Below are 21252 nucleotides of genomic sequence, written 5' to 3'. Positions count from 1 at the left end.
CTTCTGTACTGTGATTTCCGTGCTTCTGTACTGCTAGGACCAGTGTTCCTGTAATGCTGGGACCAATGCTCCTGTACTGCTGGAACCAGTGCTCATGTACTGCTGGAACCAGTGCTCCTGTACTGTTCCATGCTTCTCTACTGCTGGGACCAGTGTTCCTGTACTGCTGGGACCAGTGTTCCTGTACTGCGGGATCCGTGCTTCTGTACTGCTGGGACCAGTGTTCCTGTACTGTGTGTTCCCTGCTTCTGTACTGCCGGGACCAGTGCTACTGGACTGCTGGGACCAGTGTTCATGTATTGTGGGTTCCGTGCTTCTGTACTGATGGGACCAGTAGTGCTGTACTGTGTGTTCCATGCTTCTGTACTGCTGGGACCAGTGTTCCTGTACTGTGTGTTCTGTGCTTCTGTACTGCTGGGACCAGTGCTCCTGTACTGCTGTCACTCGCTCTGCTGTCACTCTCACTCTGCACTCACTCTCACTCTGCTGTTACTCTCACTCTGCTGTCACTCTCACTCTGCACTCACTCTCACTCTGCACTCTCTCTGCACTCTCTCTGCACTCACTCTGCACTCACTCTCACTCTGCACTCACACTCACTCTGCACTCACACTCACTCTGCACTCACTATGCACTCACTCTGCACTCTGCACTCACTCTGCACTCACACTCACTCTGCACTCACACTCACTCTGCACTCACTCACTCACTCTGCACTCACTCTGCACTCACTCACTCTGCACTCACTCTGCACTCACACTCACTCTGCACTCACTCTGCACTCACACTCACTCTGCACTCATACTCACTCTGCACTCACACTCACTCTGCACTCACTCTGCACTCACACTCACTCTGCACTCACTCACTCTGCACTCACTCTGCACTCACGCTCACTCTGCACTCACTCTGCACTCACTCTGCTCACACTCTGCACTCACACTCTGCACTCACACTCTGCACTCACACTATGCACTCACACTCTGAACTCACTCTGCACTCACTCTGCACTCACTCTGCACTCACACTCTGCACTCACTCTGCACTCACATTCACTCTGCACTGACAATCACTCTGCACTCACACTCACTCTGCACTCACACTCACTCTGCACTCACTCTGCACTCACTCACTCTGCACTCACTCTGTACTCACTCTGCTCACACTCTGCACTCACATTCTGCACTCACACTCTGCACTCTTACTATGCACTCACACCCTGCACACTCACTCTGCACTCACTCTGCACTCACTTTGCACTCACACTCTGCACTCACTCTGCACTCACACTCACTCTGCACTCACACTCACTCTGCACTCACTTACACTCATTCTGCACTCACTCTGCACTCTCTCACTCTGACCTCACTCACAATCTGCACTCATTCTGCACTCACTCTGCACTCACTCACACTCTGAACTTATTCTGCACTCACTCTGCACTCACTCACACTCTGCACTCATTCTGCAGTCACTCTGCACTTACTCACAATCTGCACTCATTCTGCACTCACTCACACTCTGCACTCACTCACACTTTGCTCTCATTCTGCACTAACTCTGCATTTACTCAAACTCTGCACTCACACTCTGCACTCACACTCTGCACTCACACTCTGCACACTCACTCTACACTCACTCTGTACTCACTCTGCTCACACTCTGCACTCACACTTTGCACTCACACTCTGCACTCGCACTATGCACTCACACTCTGCACACTCACTCTGCACTTACTCTGCACTCACACTCTGCACTCACTCTGCACTCACTCTGCACTCACACTCACTCTGCACTCACACTCACTCTGCACTCACTCTCACTCTGCACTCACTTACACTCATTCTGCACTCACTCTGCACTCTCTCACTCTGCACTCATTCACACTCTGCACTCATTCTGCACTCACTCTGCACTCATTCACACTCTGCACTCATTCTGCACTCATTCTGCTCTCACTCACACTCTGCACTCATTCTGCACTCACTCACACTCTGCACTCACTCCCACTCTGCTCTCATTCTGCACTCACTCTGCACTTACTCACACTCTGCACTCATTCTGTACTCACTCTGCTCACACTCTGCACTCACACTCTGCACTCACACTATGCACTCACACTCTGCACACTCACTCTGCACTCAGTCTGCACTCACTCTGCACTCACTCTGCACTCACACTCTGCACTCACTCTGCACTCACACTCACTCTGCACTCACACTCACTCTGCACTCACACTCACTCTGCACTCACTCTCACTATGCACTCACTTACACTCATTCTGCACTCACTCTGCACTCTCTTACTCTGCACTCACTCACACTCTGCACTCATTCTGCACTCACTCTGCACTCACTCACACTCTGCACTCATTCTGCACTCACTCTGCACTCACTCACACTCTGCACTCATTCTGCAGTCACTCTGCACTTACTCACACTCTGCACTCATTTTGCACTCACTCACACTCTGCACTCACTCACACTCTGCTCTCATTCTGCACTCACTCTGCACTTACTCACACTCTGCACTCATTCTGCACTCACTCACACTCTGCACTCACTCACACTCTGCACTCACTCACACTCTGCACTAAAAAGTGCATTTCTTTAACATGTAGAAGCTGTGACATTAATATGTCACATTATATCAATGCACTGGGAAGTACTTATTTATCGGACTGTTTTTAAACATGAACCATTAGTGAAATCAGAAACAAGGCAGTTGTCGTATAAACCTGAACGTAGCCCAGAGTATCACAGAGCAGCATTGCAGCGTTTTCACCTCAGGACGTATTCTGAACACTTGCTCCAGACATCGGAGCACCTTCTATCCCTCTCAACTCAACATCAGGAGCAGGAACACCGGTGGGGAGGGGCTGCAGCGTCTTGAGGAAGAAGCAAAACCGAAGTGTGTCAGGAGGCAGCGCGGTCTGTCTGTCTGTCAGCATCACCCGAAGAGACAAACAAATAGCGAGAACCACACAAGGGGCAGGAAACCACAGCAGCCCGAGGTGCCTGGAAGGGGAGGGTCTGCAGTGCACTCCCGCATGATGACGTGTCATGCCCAAACTGTCTTTAAGGGGTGTGGCGTAACTGCCAGAGCAGCCGACTTTGGAGCTGGGGGGTCCAGGTTCGAGTTTCAGTATCGGCTGAACTCCTGTGATTCTGGCAAATCATTTCATCTCACAGCGCCTGGAGACCCGCACAAATCTTTAGCACTATACAAATCTGAGTATTATGATTCTATTGCACACCGCGACTTTCTGAATAAAGAGCCAGCAATAAATGTTAAGTTTCTGAGTGGTCGCCAGTGACTGCTGTGGGCATTTCGGTGTTGTAGCGTGCATGTGGTCACGCGAGCTTGAGAGTGGCATGTGCGTGGTCATTTATGCTTGGCAGTAGCATGCACTTTTTGCAGTTAGCTAGGCAGTTAGCTAGTCAGTTAGCAGGCACCTATCATTGCTGGCAGCATAGATGATGAGACAACAGGGAGGGGAGGTGCGAAGTCGGTGGATTTATTTATGCTATTTTATATAGCGTGGACTTTACCCGAAGGTGACAGAGTGCTTGACAAAAGCAACATTACAAGTGAACAAATTACAGAAGCAAAAGTTACAATACCTGAGGCAATAGTGACAATTGTGAGTGTACAATGTACAAGAAGTAACAAAGATATAACCAGAGGGGGGAGAGAGAGAGCCAGTGGATTCGGTCTCCCTTGGCTATATGATTAAACAAAGTGGAATCCACTCATAAAGTGGTGGTGGTCCCTAAAGTGATGGGGAGCACACAGTGTTGTTTAAATGCCCCTCACACACCAACAGGCCCCTTGGTGTCATGCTTCATCATCGGGGCCTTCGCACCCCTCTACGGGATGCGGCGTGCTGCGACTCACGACTACGTAGGAGCACTTGGTAGTGGACTATGTGAGGGAGTGTGTTCTAAGGGAAAGTGTGAGTGAAGTGAGGTGGAAAAAGTGAGTTTACTTAAAAAATACCTGGCGCGTAGGAAAAAATAATTTATTACGTCCTTCAACTAATTAGTGAGGAAGATTGAATAATTGAAATCGTAAAGCCTGCCCAAATACGGAGTTGATCAGCCCTCCGGTTCCGGTATTGCGCGACCAACTGGGTGTGGTGCCGGTAGCGGCCCCGCATGCGTGCATAGAACAACAACCAAGGTGTTACTGCGCATGCGCGAACCAAGTAGGAAACGCGCATGTGCGAAGGTCCTACGCTGATCACGGGCGCAGTCCTCAGAGGCGAATCGTGTTGACGCCGTATTTGGGCAGGCTTTCCGATTTCAATTATTCAATCTTCCTCACTAATTAGTTGAAGATGAGTATAAATAGAAAACCGCCATAACCAACCCTCACTTCTTCGGAGCAGCGTTGAGGGGAAGGCAGGCGACTAGCTATGCAGTAACCGTGAGTAGGGTTAAAAAACTAGGACTACTTTGGTGCATTTAATACCTTGTGCTTTAAACAAACTAAAACCCACTATTGAATACTCTCTAGGTTGCTTTACTGAGCAGTATGGAAGGATCCCCCCAATACCAGGCATAGGCTCATGAGGTTATCAGACTGAGAACAATAAGTAAGCCTCTAATTAATCACCCTCTCCCTCTTTTCCATCTAAACAGGGAGAGCATTTGCATTGTAGTTGTATGTGTGCATGTTGTTGTGTATGTCTTTTTTCTATGTCTTTTTTACAGGGTCTTTGAACCTCATTTTGGGTTCTACCACTTACTCTCATGTACTAAGAAAACCATTTTTCCTTAGTTCTGGAACATTAGACCATTATGTTTATTGTGCCTTTTATTTCTGTCTAGATGTTGTGCCTCTCACTTCTTGTACTCCATTTTAAACCATGTCTTCAGATTGTATACCTAATGCGACTGTTTTATATAATTTGTTATTCTCACCCACTTCCATTGAATGTATGACGTTACAACGAATTCCGTTGCAACGCATGCCTTTACAAACGCATGTGTTACAACGGAATTCGTTTTCCACGCTTAACCTTTACCTCGAATATTCCTTTACCACGCATACATTTACACCGTTTTTTGTTGTAAATGTATGCATGGTGAGGGCATACTCTTGATAAAGGTTAAAACTCTCCACTTACATTCCCCCAGCCTCACTCCTTATATTTACCCTTAACCCTTAATATATATATATATATGTATTTTTCTAAAATACCCCTTACCTTTTAACTCGCCTTCCCTCCATCTTCTCTGGTTACGTCGGTCGTAAGTCGTTAAGAGGAAGCGGAAGTTACTTTCCGTTTCCTCCCTAACGACGTTGATTGCTTCAGCTTCGGCTTTTTCTTCGGCTCCTCAGGTTAGTTTCTTTTTTTGGGGGGCAGACCCCCCAGCCCCCCTTTTTATCCCAGACCTTTATTTTTTTTTATGGGGGAGACCCCCCAAACCCCCCCTTCGTTTTTCTTTTCATTTACCACACATACCTTTACTACGTATTTCGTAGTAAAGGTATGCGTGGTAAACCCTTTCGTTGTAACCACGCATGCGTTGTAGTGCATGCGTGGTAAATGATTTCGTGGAAACGGCTTCGTTGTAGAGGCCGTTTCCCCTCTACAATGCCTATTGGGCGCAACTGAACTCACCTATACATAAAACAATTTTAGGTACATTACACATTTTTTATTTTATATTAACACTTTTACATTTCATGTGAGTAAGGTGAGGATAATGTGCATATCCTAGTCCTGAAGAAGGAGCCCTTGCGCTCCGAAACATGTTGACACTCTGAAGCGGTTGTAATACCCTAACTCGTATTTCTACAACCTCACTTTGCACTTTTTTAATAATACCAGCCGAGGACGTAATAAATTATTTTTTCCTACGCGCCAGGTATTTTTAAGTAAACTCACTTTTTCCACCTCACTTCACTCACACTTTCCCTTAGAACACACTCCCTCACATAGTCCACTACCAAGTGCTCCTACGTAGTCGTGAGTCGCAGCACGCCGCATCCCGTAGAGGGGTGCGAAGGCCCCGATGATGAAGCATGACACCAAGGGGCCTGTTGGTGTGTGAGGGGCATTTAAACAACACTGTGTGCTCCCCATCACTTTAGGGACCACCACCACTTTATGAGTGGATTCCACTTTGTTTAATCATATTGCTAAGGGAGACCGAATCCACTGACTCTCTCTCTCCCCCTCTGGTTATATCTAAGTTCTAAACAGCGTACAGCTGTGGGAGCCCCTTCCCATAAATGTTAACCCATTTTTGGACATACACGTACACTTTTTCATACACTACTTTGTAACATTTTGAACCTTCCTACTCTCCTTATACCAACATGGAGGATGAACATGGACTGACCTTCAGTGAGGATGACATCGACCGAATTCTCGCTAATGTCAATCCTTTTGAAGGCCTTAGCAACAGTGACCCAGGCCCAGCGGTAGCAGACTGGGATGAGCTAATGAACACCAGAAAAACTCAAATAAGAACAGCCCTACATGGTCTTCTGATGAGGGAATACCTAAGAAACAAAATAGCCCCGCAGGGTTTACTGGTTAAAACTGAACCTTTCATTTTCCAGGATGACCTAGTTTTTAAGAAAGCGTGGTCACTTATCTCGTGGCATTGCACCAGGGATTGGCTGGTCCTGATAGTTCAAACTGCCGCAAGAAAATCTTTGGAACTTAAAGTAGAGATCCAAAAACTGGAAGTCCAGTTAAAAGCTTTCATCTCACCAGCAGACATAAAGAAAGGTTTGGAAGAACTGAACCAACAAATGAAGGAATTTGAGGCAACTTTGAAAAAAAGTAAATTCAACAAATTAAAAAAGGATAAGGACCGTTTTACCCCTGAAAGAGCTTATCCATATACACGAGCAGACTATGTGATGAAAGAGAACGTAAGTGACACGGATAGCGTAAGCTCTGATGGCAGCACTTCGAGTACCAATTCAGGTGGTTTCCAACAAAGGAAACAGAGGGGAGGGTTTCGACAACAGAGATCTCAATTCCCCCGCCAGGGAGGCTGGCGAGGTTTTCAAGGACCTCAATTCAACCCCTACCAGAACCCTTTCCAGTTTCCACAGTACCAGTTTGTCCCTCCACAGATGGGACAGATGTACCCCCAATGGGTTCCGGAACAAACCAATGCACCCCAGAATGCTCAGCCTTTTTTATCCTGGGGCCAGGGACCCCGCAGAGGGAGGAACAAGAAGGGCAACAATGTCAACTGGCAACCCACAGAGGAAACAGACCCGAGGGTTCTGACGAGGAGCATGACGGCGAACCAAGCGTCTACGAGCAAGAGGGGGACCTAGTAATTAGCATAACCCCATGGCCCCTCACTGAGTTGCAACAAAGGGTACTGAACAAAGGCTTGGGATATGTCCCTAGCAACAAACCGGACATTTTCCTACTGCATAAAGAAATGCAGGACTTTATAAGAACCATCAAATTGAGGGCCTTCTTCAAAGATAAGGAACCCTCTTTGGAAAACTCAGACACAGGGTTAAAACCTAGGTCGACTTTCACACCACTGGACAACCAACTTCCGGTGGAGGTGCTAGCATTTGAGAAAGCTATCATGCAGGAACTTAAGAATTTGGACACCAAACACAGGGTGTTCCAGAATACTAGCAAACTGGAGAATGAGGCAATAAGGGAATCAAGACTGAACAAAAACCTTACCATAAAACCTGCAGACAAGGGTGGAGCGGTGGTTATTCAAACTACCACAGCCTATGACAGAGAATGTAGAAGACTCCTCTCGGACAGTAGGAACTACCAGGTCTTAGTTGAAGACCCTACCGAGTCCTTGCGAATACAAATAGAAGGGATGATTGAGGAGGCCCTCGCGCATGACTGGCTAACTAAAAAAGAATCAGAATTCTTGGTCCAGAAAAATTCCCGCACTCTATATTTTTACACTATACCAAAAGTGCATAAGAACCTTGAGAACCCACCAGGACGCCCGATTGTGTCCGGCATCTCATCAATTCTGGAACCGTTGTCTAAGTTCGCCAATGCCTTTTTGAGACCTCTTGTACAGGCTACCGACACATATCTAAGAGACACAAAAGCGGTACTACAACTATTACAGAACCAGGCTTTTGATCCAAATTCACAGATGCTTCTTAGCCTTTATGTAGAGAGCCTCTGCACAAGCCTCCCACATGATGAGACACTACAGATCATTGAGGAAGTACTCCATTCCACCAATTGGAGAAACCATACTCCTCGTAGTGTAGTGATGGAGTGTACCTCACTAGCGCTTACAAAAAACTTCTTTGAGTATGAAGGCACTTTGATTTGGCAAAGCCATGGGACCAACATGGGAAGCACGTTTGCCCCTAGTCTGGCGGGACTCTATGTCCATCACCTGGAATCTTCCAAGATCCTCCACCCCAACAATCCCTTCAGGGGTAGGATCCACACATGGCGACGATATATCGACGACATCTTGGTGATCTGGGAGGGGGATGAGAATTCGATCTCTGAGTTCATGCATTGGCTCAACGACCAGAACACATTCCTTAAATTCACCCACCAAATGTCAAACAGTACTATGGTTTTCCTGGACCTGAACATTTATCATGAGGCAGGCTTCCTGAAAACAGAGACCCATTTTAAACCCACGGCCAGGAACTGTCTCCTCAGGTTTGACAGTTTTCACCCACGTCACCTGATTGAGAACTTACCATACGGGCAGTTCCTCCGCCTACGACGGAACTGCAGTGATATTGCAAAATATAAAAGTCAGGCGAAGGATCTCAGTAATAAACTGAGACAAAGAAAATACCCTGACCCGGTGATCCATAAAGCTATGAAGAGAGCCAGGAACAACAACTGTGAGGCTCTCTTAGAAGACAACCCACATAAAGATGACCAGGTAAGCAGAACAGTCTGTGTTTCCACATACAGCCCAGTGACCAACCAAGTTGCCAAACTGGTCAACAAACATTGGCACATACTTTCAAGTGGTACTCTATCATTGGAAAAACCACTGTTCGCACACAGACGGGGGAGGAACTTAAAAGACATGCTTGTCCATACAAGACCCCCTCCACTCAGAGAGAAACAGACAAGACTACAAGGGATACAGGGCCACCACCCATGTGGTAACTGCAACAGCTGTCACCTTACCAAGAAAAGCCAAACTCTTACCTTTTCCAATGGCACTAGCTGGGACCAACGCACATTTACCAATTGCAACAGCAAGAATGTTGTGTACTTGATCACATGTCCGTGTAGAAAGGAGTACGTGGGAATGACAACAAGACCAGTGAAAATAAGAATTAACGAACACAAAAGTAACATTAGGTGCAAGAAGTCAACAACTAAAATGTCAGCCCACTTCCTGGAACACCAACACTGTGTCAATGAGCTACAGTGGACGGTGATCGAACAGTTACCTTCAGAGGTAGGACTCTTGGAAAAAGAGCAACGGTGGGTGTTCCGCCTTGGGACCGACACCACCGGACTCAATGACTCAATTCCATGGAACCTCTTACGATGAATTTCAACATACCATCTCATATAACGCTTAGTGTTTGTAGTATATGAACTGGGCACAGCCAATTGGTCTTGACACAAGTCTACTGTCTACCTCTTGCCACTGTTATCACTAGGTTACTGAGCCATTTTGCTATGTATTGTGTCCCCCCTTTTTAAAAATATCGGAACTTTCCACAAATCATCCTATCAAGCGATTTGTGTGTGTTACTGTTCTGAGCCTTTAGTAAAACTCAGCATAGCCAACTGTCCAAATGTATCGCACTTCCTCACAATGTTGCCCGAGTTTTATTGGTCCGGAGGCTTCAACACCATTCGCCTCTGAGGACTGCGCCCGTGATCAGCGTAGGACCTTCGCGCATGTGCGTTTCCTACTTGGTTCGCGCATGCGCAGTAACACCTTGGTTGTTGTTCTACGCACGCATGCCCGGCCGCTACCGGCACCACACCCAGTCGGTCGCGCAATACCAGAACCGGAGGGCTGATCAACTCCGTATTTGGGCAGGCTTTCCGATTTCAATTATTCAATCTTCCTCACTAATTAGTTGAAGATGAGTATAAATAGAAAACCGCCATAACCAACCCTCACTTCTTCGGAGCAGCGTTGAGGGGAAGGCAGGCGACTAGCTATGCAGTAACCGTGAGTAGGGTTAAAAAACTAGGACTACTTTGGTGCATTTAATACCTTGTGCTTTAAACAAACTAAAACCCACTATTGAATACTCTCTAGGTTGCTTTACTGAGCAGTATGGAAGGATCCCCCCAATACCACGCATAGGCTCATGAGGTTATCAGACTGAGAACAATAAGTAAGCCTCTAATTAATCACCCTCTCCCTCTTTTCCATCTAAACAGGGAGAGCATTTGCATTGTAGTTGTATGTGTGCATGTTGTTGTGTATGTCTTTTTCTATGTCTTTTTTACAGGGTCTTTGAACCTCATTTTGGGTTCTACCACTTACCCTCATGTACTAAGAAAACCATTTTTCCTTAGTTCTGGAACATTAGACCATTATGTTTATTGTGCCTTTTCTTCACAGGTTCTCTACAACGCCTATTGGGCGCAACTGAACTCACCTATACATAAAACATTGTTAGGTACATTACACATTTTTAATTTTATATTAACACTTTTACATTTCATGTGAGTAAGGTGAGGATAATGTGCATATCCTTGTCCTGAAGAAGGAGCCCTTGCGCTCCGAAACATGTTGACACTCTGAAGCGGTTGTAATACCCTAACTCGTATTTCTACAACCTCACTTTGCACTTTTTTAATAATACCAGCCGAGGACGTAATAAATTATTTTTTCCTATGCGCCAGGTATTTTTTAAGTAAACTCACTTTTTCCACCTCACTTCACTCACACTTTCCCTTAGAACACACTCCCTCACATAGTCCACTACCAAGTGCTCCTACGTAGTCGTGAGTCGCAGCACGCCGCATCCCGTAGAGGGGTGCAAAGGCCCCGATGATGAAGCATGACACCAAGGGGCCTGTTGGTGTGTGAGGGGCATTTAAACAACACTGTGTGCTCCCCATCACTTTAGGGACCACCACCACTTTATGAGTGGATTCCACTTTGTTTAATCAAGAAGTAACAAAGCCAGTGGGGAGGTTCATTCTGTGAGGGTCAGAATGTCAGACTGAAGTCAAGCTTTGACCGGGAGGCGGCATGTGCACACACACAGCAGAGAAAACCAGGCTTCATAGAGCAGACAGCAAAGAATGGTGCACGCGCGCCTAGCATCTGTCTTCAATTACCGCGAGCCATGACAGCTGGTAATTGAAGAAATATGGCCTTCTGCTGCTTGTGTCCACACGAAATATGCACGAGGCGGAGCAACTCTACCGCCTATGGCCTATTACTTGCTGTCTTCTAAAAAGACAGGCATGCGAGGCCCAATTGCCATGCAGCTGACAAAAAAATGGCAAAAATCACGAGCATTCAGGAATCTGTTAGGTACAATTTTCGCAGCCCTCAGAAAAGGACTCTTAAGCCACGCCCACTTTGTGGGACGTAGGCCGAGCCCTAACTAGCTAGAACCTTTCTTGGACTTGAGGGCTTTATGGTGTCAGAGGTCTCTTTGAAGTGTTCTGCTGCCAGCCAATAGGTTGATACCATCAGCAGGCGTGGGCTTGGCTTCAGTACCAGCCAGTGTTGGTTTTCAGGGGAAGTTTTCTTATATAACTAGGGAATATCTGCGTTTGCCTATCTAACTAGGGCAGATTTGGCTGTGAATTCTGAACTCTGGATACTGGCCTCGGACACTCAATGATTTTGTAATAACCCTGGTGAAATGTCCCGGAGTAAAATCAGGTAGTACTGAAACAGTAGGCTTCTTAGGGCCTGGGATGCTTTTATCATTGGATTAGGAGCTGTTTCCAGTCACTGGCTATTGTGCCTTATAAGAAAAGCCTCCCACCACCAACTCATCAGAACAGAACTGAACTTGACAGATGCAAAGAGGAAGAAGAGAATGCCTCTGTGGCCTGCATGTAGAATTACTGAATTAATTCTGCTTCAACTTGCACCCATCCTTTGAAACTGCTTTTAAGGATCAGACCAGCTGGCCTCAAAAACTCCCAAGCTGATTTTTGGTGTGTTGGGAACGTCCAAGCATTAAATAACGTTGTCTTTATATTCTGCGATTTTCTTGTCATACTTGCAGGTGTTTCTAAGACACATGTCAAATGGAAGACATTATCTTCTGACAAATTGCTTCTTAATCTTTTAACATGGGATAGGTGTTCTCTTTCTCTGACTTCTGAAGCCACTGTGAAGTCACAGTGAATCTTTACAGAGTACAGGGGCTGTTAAACAAAAGGCTATAGGAGATCGTGTTTTTGCAATCCACAACACAATGTAAATACCTACAAAGGAACTGCATGCATTCATCAGTTAGGGAAGCAAAAATGAAGTACATGTTTTATAATTTTGAATTGTGCTGGAGATTTTAAAAGGATCATACAAATTAAGACACTTTACTTGTTGAAGCACAAATGAGAAATAGTCACAGAAACCTGATCTCCACATATTATCATTTGAGTGCTGTATACTTTTATCAGCAAAATTGTATGTCTATGCAAAGTTATTTGCCATTTCTAAGGAAAATGTGTTGTCTGTAAATGACAATGCGCTATCACACAATACGTTGGCTCCATTAAAAAAATTGCTGCTCCTATTGTTCATGAAAGGTAGGCGGGTCACAAAAGTTTGCTGTTTTAAAAGGCTTGGGAAACACTGGCATAGACCATTAACTTCATACAAGGAGGGTACAGGTACACAGTAATTGGCAAATATAGGGGCCCATTAGGATCGCGGACAGACCCCAGAGTAGGAGGGAACCTCCGCATGGCCTGCGGAGTTCCCTCCTGTGCAATTAGGATGTGACTGCCACCATGGCGGTCACATCCTCTATATTTAACATTGCGGCGGGTGCGGCTTCAAGCTGCACCTGCCGCAATGTTAAAAATGCATACATTGAATTTGTATGCAGAAAGCGGCAGGCACCGTGCGGTGCCTGCCGATTACTGCATACAAATGCAGGGGGGTACCATAGGTACCCCCCCATGTGCACCCCCCAACCCCCCTTCACCCAGGGGCCCTGCAACGGCCCCTGCAGTGAAGTTCCTTTTTTTTTATTAGAGCTTTTCCGCCGCGGTTGTAAGCCAACCGCGGCGGAAAAGCAGCGGACTGAAACCAGGACCCACCAGCCATCCTAATGTGGCGGTGGGTCTTTGGTGGGTCCGCAGCGGATTTTCCCCATCCTCCGGGCCGGCGGTGGCTCCGCCGGCCCAGAGGATGCGGAAAATCCGCTATCCTAATAAGCCCCTTAATGTGAATCAAAAGCTCCACATTTGCATGGCCATATCCATTCGTTTCTGAAAACAGACACACAATGAAACTAATCCCCCCCCCACTCAACTGCACAATCTCGTCAATTGATTAAATACACATTGATTTCCAAAATATCAACATGTGGATCATCCAAAAGGTAGATCTACTCTCCCCACCCTAATAAAAGCAAACATTCCATATGATAATAATACCAGATGCAACAAGCATGGATAGATGTTGGTGCCAAAGACAATCATGTAGTAAACGCCAAGTAAGAGGAAGACGATGATAATTATTGCAAAATAAAATGGCAAAAGAGTTAACAATAGAAACAACAGTCTGATACATCAGCACAAGAATGATAACACTTGCATTATTGCAAGTATACTACAATTTTCAGGCAGAATCGCTGTTTTTGAAATATTAATTTGAATAGGGATTAAAGAACCCTTACCCACCACTAACTGCAGACTGTGAACACAGAATGAAAAGCATGATTAACAGAACATAGTTACTATACCTTAGAAGAGTAGAAGTACCACATGGCCATTAGGCCAGGGAGTAATTTTAAACACGCCAGTGTAAATGCACTAATTTCAGTAATTTTGCATTACTCTTGTCATCTGAAATTACGCGATTACGCCTGTTCGAGTAATTAAGAGTAATTTGGGACAAAAATCGATCCTGAGGAGAACAGGAACAACAAACCAAGATTGCATGAGTGTCTGCTGAGAGGTTCTGTTCATGTCCTGTTGCATTTGGCACTATTTTCTTAGCGCAAAATGCATCCTTAGCCCCATTTTGGACACAAGGTTGCATTTTTCCCTAAGGAAATAGTGCTAAATGCTGGATTATGCTTCTCACATAATTCGAGTAATTATGCATAACTTTGTGGTAATTATGCATAATTGCACTAGACGCAATTACACGAGTTACCTACTGCTAGCACTCATGCCAATTAGCTTCTTTAGTTGAAAGAGTAAGGCACAGCACATACTAGGAGCCTATTCATACCATGGAAACACTGTCTTACACACTGATCATGAATATATCCAGAGTTACTGACTAACAAATAGGCCATCAAGCCTTAACAGCAGACTACAAAACACTCAAACCAATGCAAAATGTGGATACGTGAGCCCAGGTTTATGGAGACATAGCTGCTTTCTTACAGATTCCCAGCAAAAGCCCCTCGATACAACCTTCACATATTGCAATCCCCCATCAGCAAAGCAATCTAGCACTTACACAGATACACTCAATCCCATTGTTGCACATTGTATCACTTTTTTCCTGCACATAACAGGAGCCACCCTTACATGATAAGTGTCTCCACAATACAACAAACCATCAGGGAGCCTGTGATCCACCCCTTTGCTTATTACATCCACCAAGGCCACACACACATGCACCCTTCCCACACAACATTTCTTAAATTACTTTCCTTTAGACATGGCATGATGCTGGCATGCTTGAATGGCCAGTTGACATACAAATACATGTAAATCGCCGGGTACTGAAATGATGTTTAAATTAAATGAATTTTACCCCACACGACACTGCACACAAAATTGTGCAGGCTCTCACACTGACGAGTGCTGTTGACCTGCCTTCTTTCCAAACAAAGAAATGTGAATAGACATCAACTCTATTGTTGATAAAAAAAAGAATAGGCGATATTTGAAATATCTCTCATTCAGAAACAATGCAGTGTCAGCCCTATTGGGAGGGGGAGGAGAAAAGATGGTGGGCTGACGCCGTCCTTGAGAACCAGCATGCGAGGAGCTCCCGAGGTTTTTATTTTGTATTAACGTTTTGCACTGACAGGCGGATGGCGGATGGAAATTCGCAAGGAATTACCTTAAAAATAAGGGATTTGAAGAATTAAAAGAGTGACCTAAGGAGTGACGAGTCAAGGCGTCATCGAAAAAAGTGCTGGACGCCGGGGTTACTGACTACTGGACATTTGTAATAGCAGGGAAAACGTCTGTCTGCTAATTCGGGGGAAAGGAAAGAGACTTACCGGATTGAGTGATTATACAGCGATTGCACACCCGTACTCAATGCTGGCAGTAACACGAATTGGCCTCCAGCGTTTGCCGTCCATGCGGGTAGCTTTGTGTTTGGCGGCTCAGCGGACTCTGCCGAGACTGTATTACCCGTCTGCAACCTGTTTGCAACTACGGGAGGTTTCTAGGCGACTGGCAATTATGGCAACTCCAAAGAATATGGCAAGGAGTACTCGAGCAGCGAATCGCACATTGGTGAATGCTGCTTGTGGTTTGGAGTGTGACTTAGTCGCAGGGGGCCAGAAGACAGATATTTCCGGTCAACCAAAAGGCGCTGGAAAGTTTGGAAAACCGATATTGCGTTTCCTAGAAATGAAGCAGTGATCAGAGTTGTTTCTGACAGAATGGGCAATGGAAGCAAATGCTAGCAACAGATTAGCAGCAATGGTTGAACACACTATAGAAGAGCAACAAAATATTGCAACATCCCCAGGCTTCAGCGAAACAGATAAAGTGAGCGAAGCTTGTGGTGTTAATACGTGCTCTCAAAATGAAGAAATAAATTGCCCCAACGTCATTTGTAATGAGAAGCAAGATCAGGTGTTTGTGGATTTGGCAGTTAATAATACTAGAGACACCCCAAGTAACTATCTTGACAAGCAAAATAACTGCACTGAAGAAAATGTGGATACTTCTTCGAGTCTTGAAACAGTAACTGAGCTGGCTGCTGAACTTGCTGTAGATGTCAAACTTGAAGAGGTTAATAAAGTAAATGAAGAGAATCATTGTGTAGTATCTCCGGAAGGAGATTTGTCAGGACTGTGCCAGATGAACAATCAAGGGTCTGGTTCAACTATAACGGAACCAATAGCATTGGATTTAAGAATAGACGCGATTGAGGCGTCGAATTTAGCAACAAGCAGTACACATGATTTAGAGGGCAGTATTCTATCAACTGAGGAGGAGAACAGCATTGTCGCCCCTGCTTCGGTTATTGACCTCCTGAACGACTCAGTATTAGCTAACATGACAATGATATAACTTCTTTAGCAGGGGGGTCGGAGGAGGGTCATATATATAAAAAAGGGAAAATCCCTGTCGATAAAGCAGAAGCAAATTTCAAACTCACTAGTTGGCAAGAAGAAAAACCCAGGAGCTAAGTCAACGACTAGAACACCTAGGGGTGTGAAGAGAGAGACATTAACTGGGTCAGGCCAGCAGTCCAGTATCCAGAAAAGGGTGCAGTCTGAAAATGCAGAAACGGTGAGCCCTATATGACAATGGGTTCAAGCAAAAGGAGGGGTTAAAACCCTGATATCTCAGTTATCGGATGCTGACTTAGTGGATGATGTGTGTGGGGCACTCAGACTCTCAGTGGAAGGGGCCCCGGTGGAAGCTTCAGAGGAAATTTGTCTTCAGCAAGGGGAGAGCACTCCGGGGAGGAGGAGGAGGGAGAGGTACATGATGAGGATCCCCAAGCAAGTGAAACGTCAATGCTCACACTAATCTTGCAATCTCTTAAAGAACAAAGGGAGGAAACACAGGACCTTTTTGCCCAAGTTTGGGCAGAAAACCAAGGTATACAGCAAACATTGAAGGAAGTAACCTCGAAAGTCGTGACCCTTACAAATGAAATAACAGATTTACAGACTAGAGTTGCTGAAAGCCAAGAAACAACAATTAAAACTACTAGCAGGGTTCAACAACATGATGATACGCTTGAGAAAATGCAATGGTAAATAGAGGATTTGGAAAATCGCCAAAGGAGACAGAATTTGAAGCTGTTCGGGATTCCAGAAGGGTCAGACCCTAGAGCGTATGTTGTACAGATACTGCAGAGGGCTTTTCCGGACCTCAGGGATTGGGTCTGGGATTGTCAGATACAAAGAGCCCTTAGACTCCCACTTGTGCAACGAAGGCAAGATGCACGCTTCCCACGTCCTTTTCTCATTTATTTTGGGAATTTTTGGGTCCGTCAAGCTGTCATTTTGAAGGCAGGTCCTAGATCGCCTGTTACTGTTGAATCTTTTGCAATCTTTTTTAGTTCAGATTTTTGTAAAGCAACAATGGACAGACGTTGGCAGCTTAGACAACTGATTGATCCACTTAAAAATAGTGGGACACAGGTGTACTTGCAGGAACCAGCATGTTTGAAAGCAGTATGAGAAGGGCACTCATATTTTTTTATGTCTGAAAGGGAAGCTAAAAAGGCAACATAAATGGCAGAAGGTGGGGGAGGGAGCAGGTACGAAGGGCTAAGGGTGGACGTATTGCTGCTAAGGATAAGTCAGGGTTAAAACTCTTTTTCTCTATTAAGTAGTATTTTCTAGTTTTGCGTTCTGATTAGCAATGGGGTGTAAGGTCAAGAGGCAATTAGTGGCAGAAGAATTGAAAATGTATAAACCACAAATAGTTATGTTGACAGAAACACATATTGCGTATAAGGATCGCGGCTTGCTAAAACAACTGGGATTCGAAGTAATAGTTTGTACAGCACAAGGCGCTTCCATACGAGGGGTTGCGTTATTAAAACATAAATAATTTAAGGGTGTAACGGGTAAGACAGTTACTGATAAAAATGGGAGGTGGGCCAAAGCTCAGATGATGATTAAGGGGAGGAAATATGTATTTTGTGTAATGTATGGTCCTAATGTAGATGATTCTTCTATATTTGATGTGATAAATGTTGAACTGTTGAATTGGGAAGGGGAACAGGTGGTGATGTGTGATTTTAATTGCGTCATGGATTATGGAATTGGTACAACTAGACAGGGGCATTTCATAGAATGCAAAAGACAAGGGCTGGAATTAAGGAGCTAGGGCAACTAAATTGTATGAGGGGTGTGTGGAGGACACTATATCCAAATATTCCAGTTTATACTTACTATTCTGCTCCACACAAACTTTATTCACAGATAGACATGCCTTGGGTCAAAGCTTCTATTTTATGGACAATGGATATAGAAATATGCCCAAAAGTAACTTCAGACCATAACCCTATTTTTTTAATATTAGAAATCTCTGATGAGAATAAGGCACCCAGAAACTTCTCATTTCCTAGGTATTTATTGATAGACGAGGAGTACGTGGCTAAGACCATAGGTCAGCTCGAGGCCTTTTTTAAGGAGAATGCAGGATCTGCCTCTCCCATAGTGATATGGGATAAATGTAAGGCTCTTATCAAAGGTTACACCCAACAGCATATTCTCCAGCAAAATAAGGATCAAAGAAAAGAAGATAAGGAGAGTATCTTGGCAATACGTGTGGCAGAAGACCAGCACGCAGAGGCAGCTTTGAGGGGGGCTAGCGATCTGGAAAGATTGGAACAACTGGGATCTACTTTAATTGATCTCAGATCAAAGTTGAAGAGTAAATTTAGGGAAAAATCATGGCAAGCTATAGTAAATATCGTAGGTCGCAATATGAATTTAGGGGAAAAATTGATAGATTCTTGCTTTTAAGGTTGCAGATGACAGGGCTAAGGCTCATATCGAGGCTATTAACGGGTTGAATGGTATTTTGTCTGAGCAACCACAACAGATATTAGAACAGTTTGTTTTGTATTATCAAGCACTGTATACCCCATTGTCTTATCCTAAGCAAGAGGATATTTTTAGCTATATTCAGAATAGTTTCCTGAAAAATATGGGGATGGAGACATCTGATTTACTTGATGAAAATATATCAGGCAAAGAATTGGATAGGGCAATTAGTGCACTACCTTTGGAGAAGGCAGCAGGGAATAATGGGATTCCCCTGGAATATTTAAGATTTTTAAAGATGTCTTGCTGGCGCCACTCAATTAGGTTTATTGGTACTAACGGCAAAATTTCTGATTCATGAAATAAGACGCAAATAATTTTTTTTCTGCAAAATCACAAACCAGCGTAAGAATGTGGGTCATATCTGACAATTTCACTTTTAAACGCTGAAAAATATATGAGAAAATTCTTGCTAATCGTTTATCCCCAATAATGCCTAATTTGGTCAGCATGGGTTTCCAAGGTTATCCAAGGGAGGGATACAACAGCCCATGTCAGCATGGCAGTGGCTGCTTTTGATGTTGCAGATATCAGAACTACCCCAATCGGTATGATTTTATTAGACAGAGAGAAGGTGTTTGACCGAGTGGAGTGAAGTTTTTTATGGGTCACATTGTCAGCTTTTGGGATCAAGGGCCAATTTAAAAGGCAGATACAAGCTTTATATGATAATCCTTGTGCTAAACTAGCGTATTTAGGGTTGCAATCATCAACTTTACCAATTCTTTGCGGCACTCGTCAGGGGAGCCCCCGTTCACCCCTACTATTCGCTCTTTATATAGAGCCCTTTATTCAAGCTTTAGAAAATAACAAACACATACATGCTTTCGAGGCTGGAACAAAGTTGCTTAAAGTCATCGCATATGCAGACGACATAGCGGTTTTCTCAACAGAGCCAGCAGAAGCGCTACAAGCGATAACAGATGCAGCTAGTAAGTTTGGTTTAGTTTCAGGCTATAAGTTAAATGTAAATAAGACTCAAGTTCTTCTTAATTACAAATCTACGGCTTCTCTACAGGGAGTCTGTTCGGTGGTCTCATATTTGGGTGTCAAAATAGCTGCACAAATAGGCAGAATTTGTTCTTTAAACTATGAAGACCTACCGAAGGAAACAGGCTAAATCTAAAAAAAAAAAAAAAAGGTATAAATTGCCTATAGGTATTATCGGTAGAATCAACATCATAAAAATGAAGGTCTTACCTAAGTTTCTTTATTTTTTTCAATCTATTCCACTACGAGTCCCTAATTCATTTTTTAAGTGATTAGATGGCATCTTAAGTAGCTTTATATGGGGATACAAGAAAGCGCGGTGAGCGATAGATCGGTTAAAATTACCCTTTAGCCAAGGGGGTCTGGAATTTCCAGACTTTAAAATGTATTTTTGGTCTGACAACAATCAAATGTTGGTAACCAAGTCAAAGATCAGGCGCACAGCTCTAAGTAAGGAATATATTGCAAGATAGGAAAAATCTGAAGTGTGAACTCGAAGAGAGAAAGGTACTGGTTACCAGACAGTCACCAAAACACCCCAGAGCTCCGGGGTAAATTGACATTCAAAACAGTATCTCTCTGAGCTCCACAATTATAATCACTAGATCGTGAATTCACCAATCTGATATAGTGTTCCAATATGCTCAAGTGCAGGAGTAATGTCTTTTGCCACAGTATTGTCTTTTTAATAAGAGAGTTCCACCAATCCGATATGCCAATCTCTTTTAATGGTATTATCTCTTCAATCCAATTCACATTTGTCCATAATTGTCCTTCAGCCAACACGTGTTTCGAACACGTGTTTCGTCTGATGCTAATCCCCGCATCCATAAACTTCATCAGGGCTGAAACCCAAACATATTTACAATATTAAATGAATCCGCTAGTCAAATTGTTACATTACCCATTACCAAATTTCACCAGAAAAAAGAGTGTGTAGTGCTTAGCAAGTCAAATCAGGAGGCTATCAGCATTACCCATAAGAGTAAGAGAAAGATAGGCTCAAAGATTCTCCCCAGTGAAAATTAAATATATACCATGTCATGTGCTCAAAAGGGAATACAAAATTAAGGTAGTCCCAAACGCACCATTGTCGAACTCATTAAATAATGAAGTATTACCTCAGTCACAATTAGGTCTTGTCAAAAACAATAGTTCAAAATATTTCAGTATTTCGTAGAGATCAGTTAGAGGGACCTAGAACAAAGGTATACTATCCCGGTAAGTCTCAAGATTTATGAGAGTATCTAATAATAACCAACAAACACATGATGTCTAATGCCCAGTAAGCCAAGCAGTATATCACTGCTGTAATTTAAGATGCAATACTAATTTCAAACCTACTAGTGTTAGGTATTAGTACTT

Source organism: Lissotriton vulgaris, chromosome 8 (genome assembly GCF_964263255.1).
Source record: "Lissotriton vulgaris chromosome 8, aLisVul1.2, whole genome shotgun sequence".
In the NCBI taxonomy this organism is placed as follows: Eukaryota; Metazoa; Chordata; class Amphibia; order Caudata; family Salamandridae; genus Lissotriton; species Lissotriton vulgaris.
Note: the sequence above shows the minus strand (reverse complement) of the source record.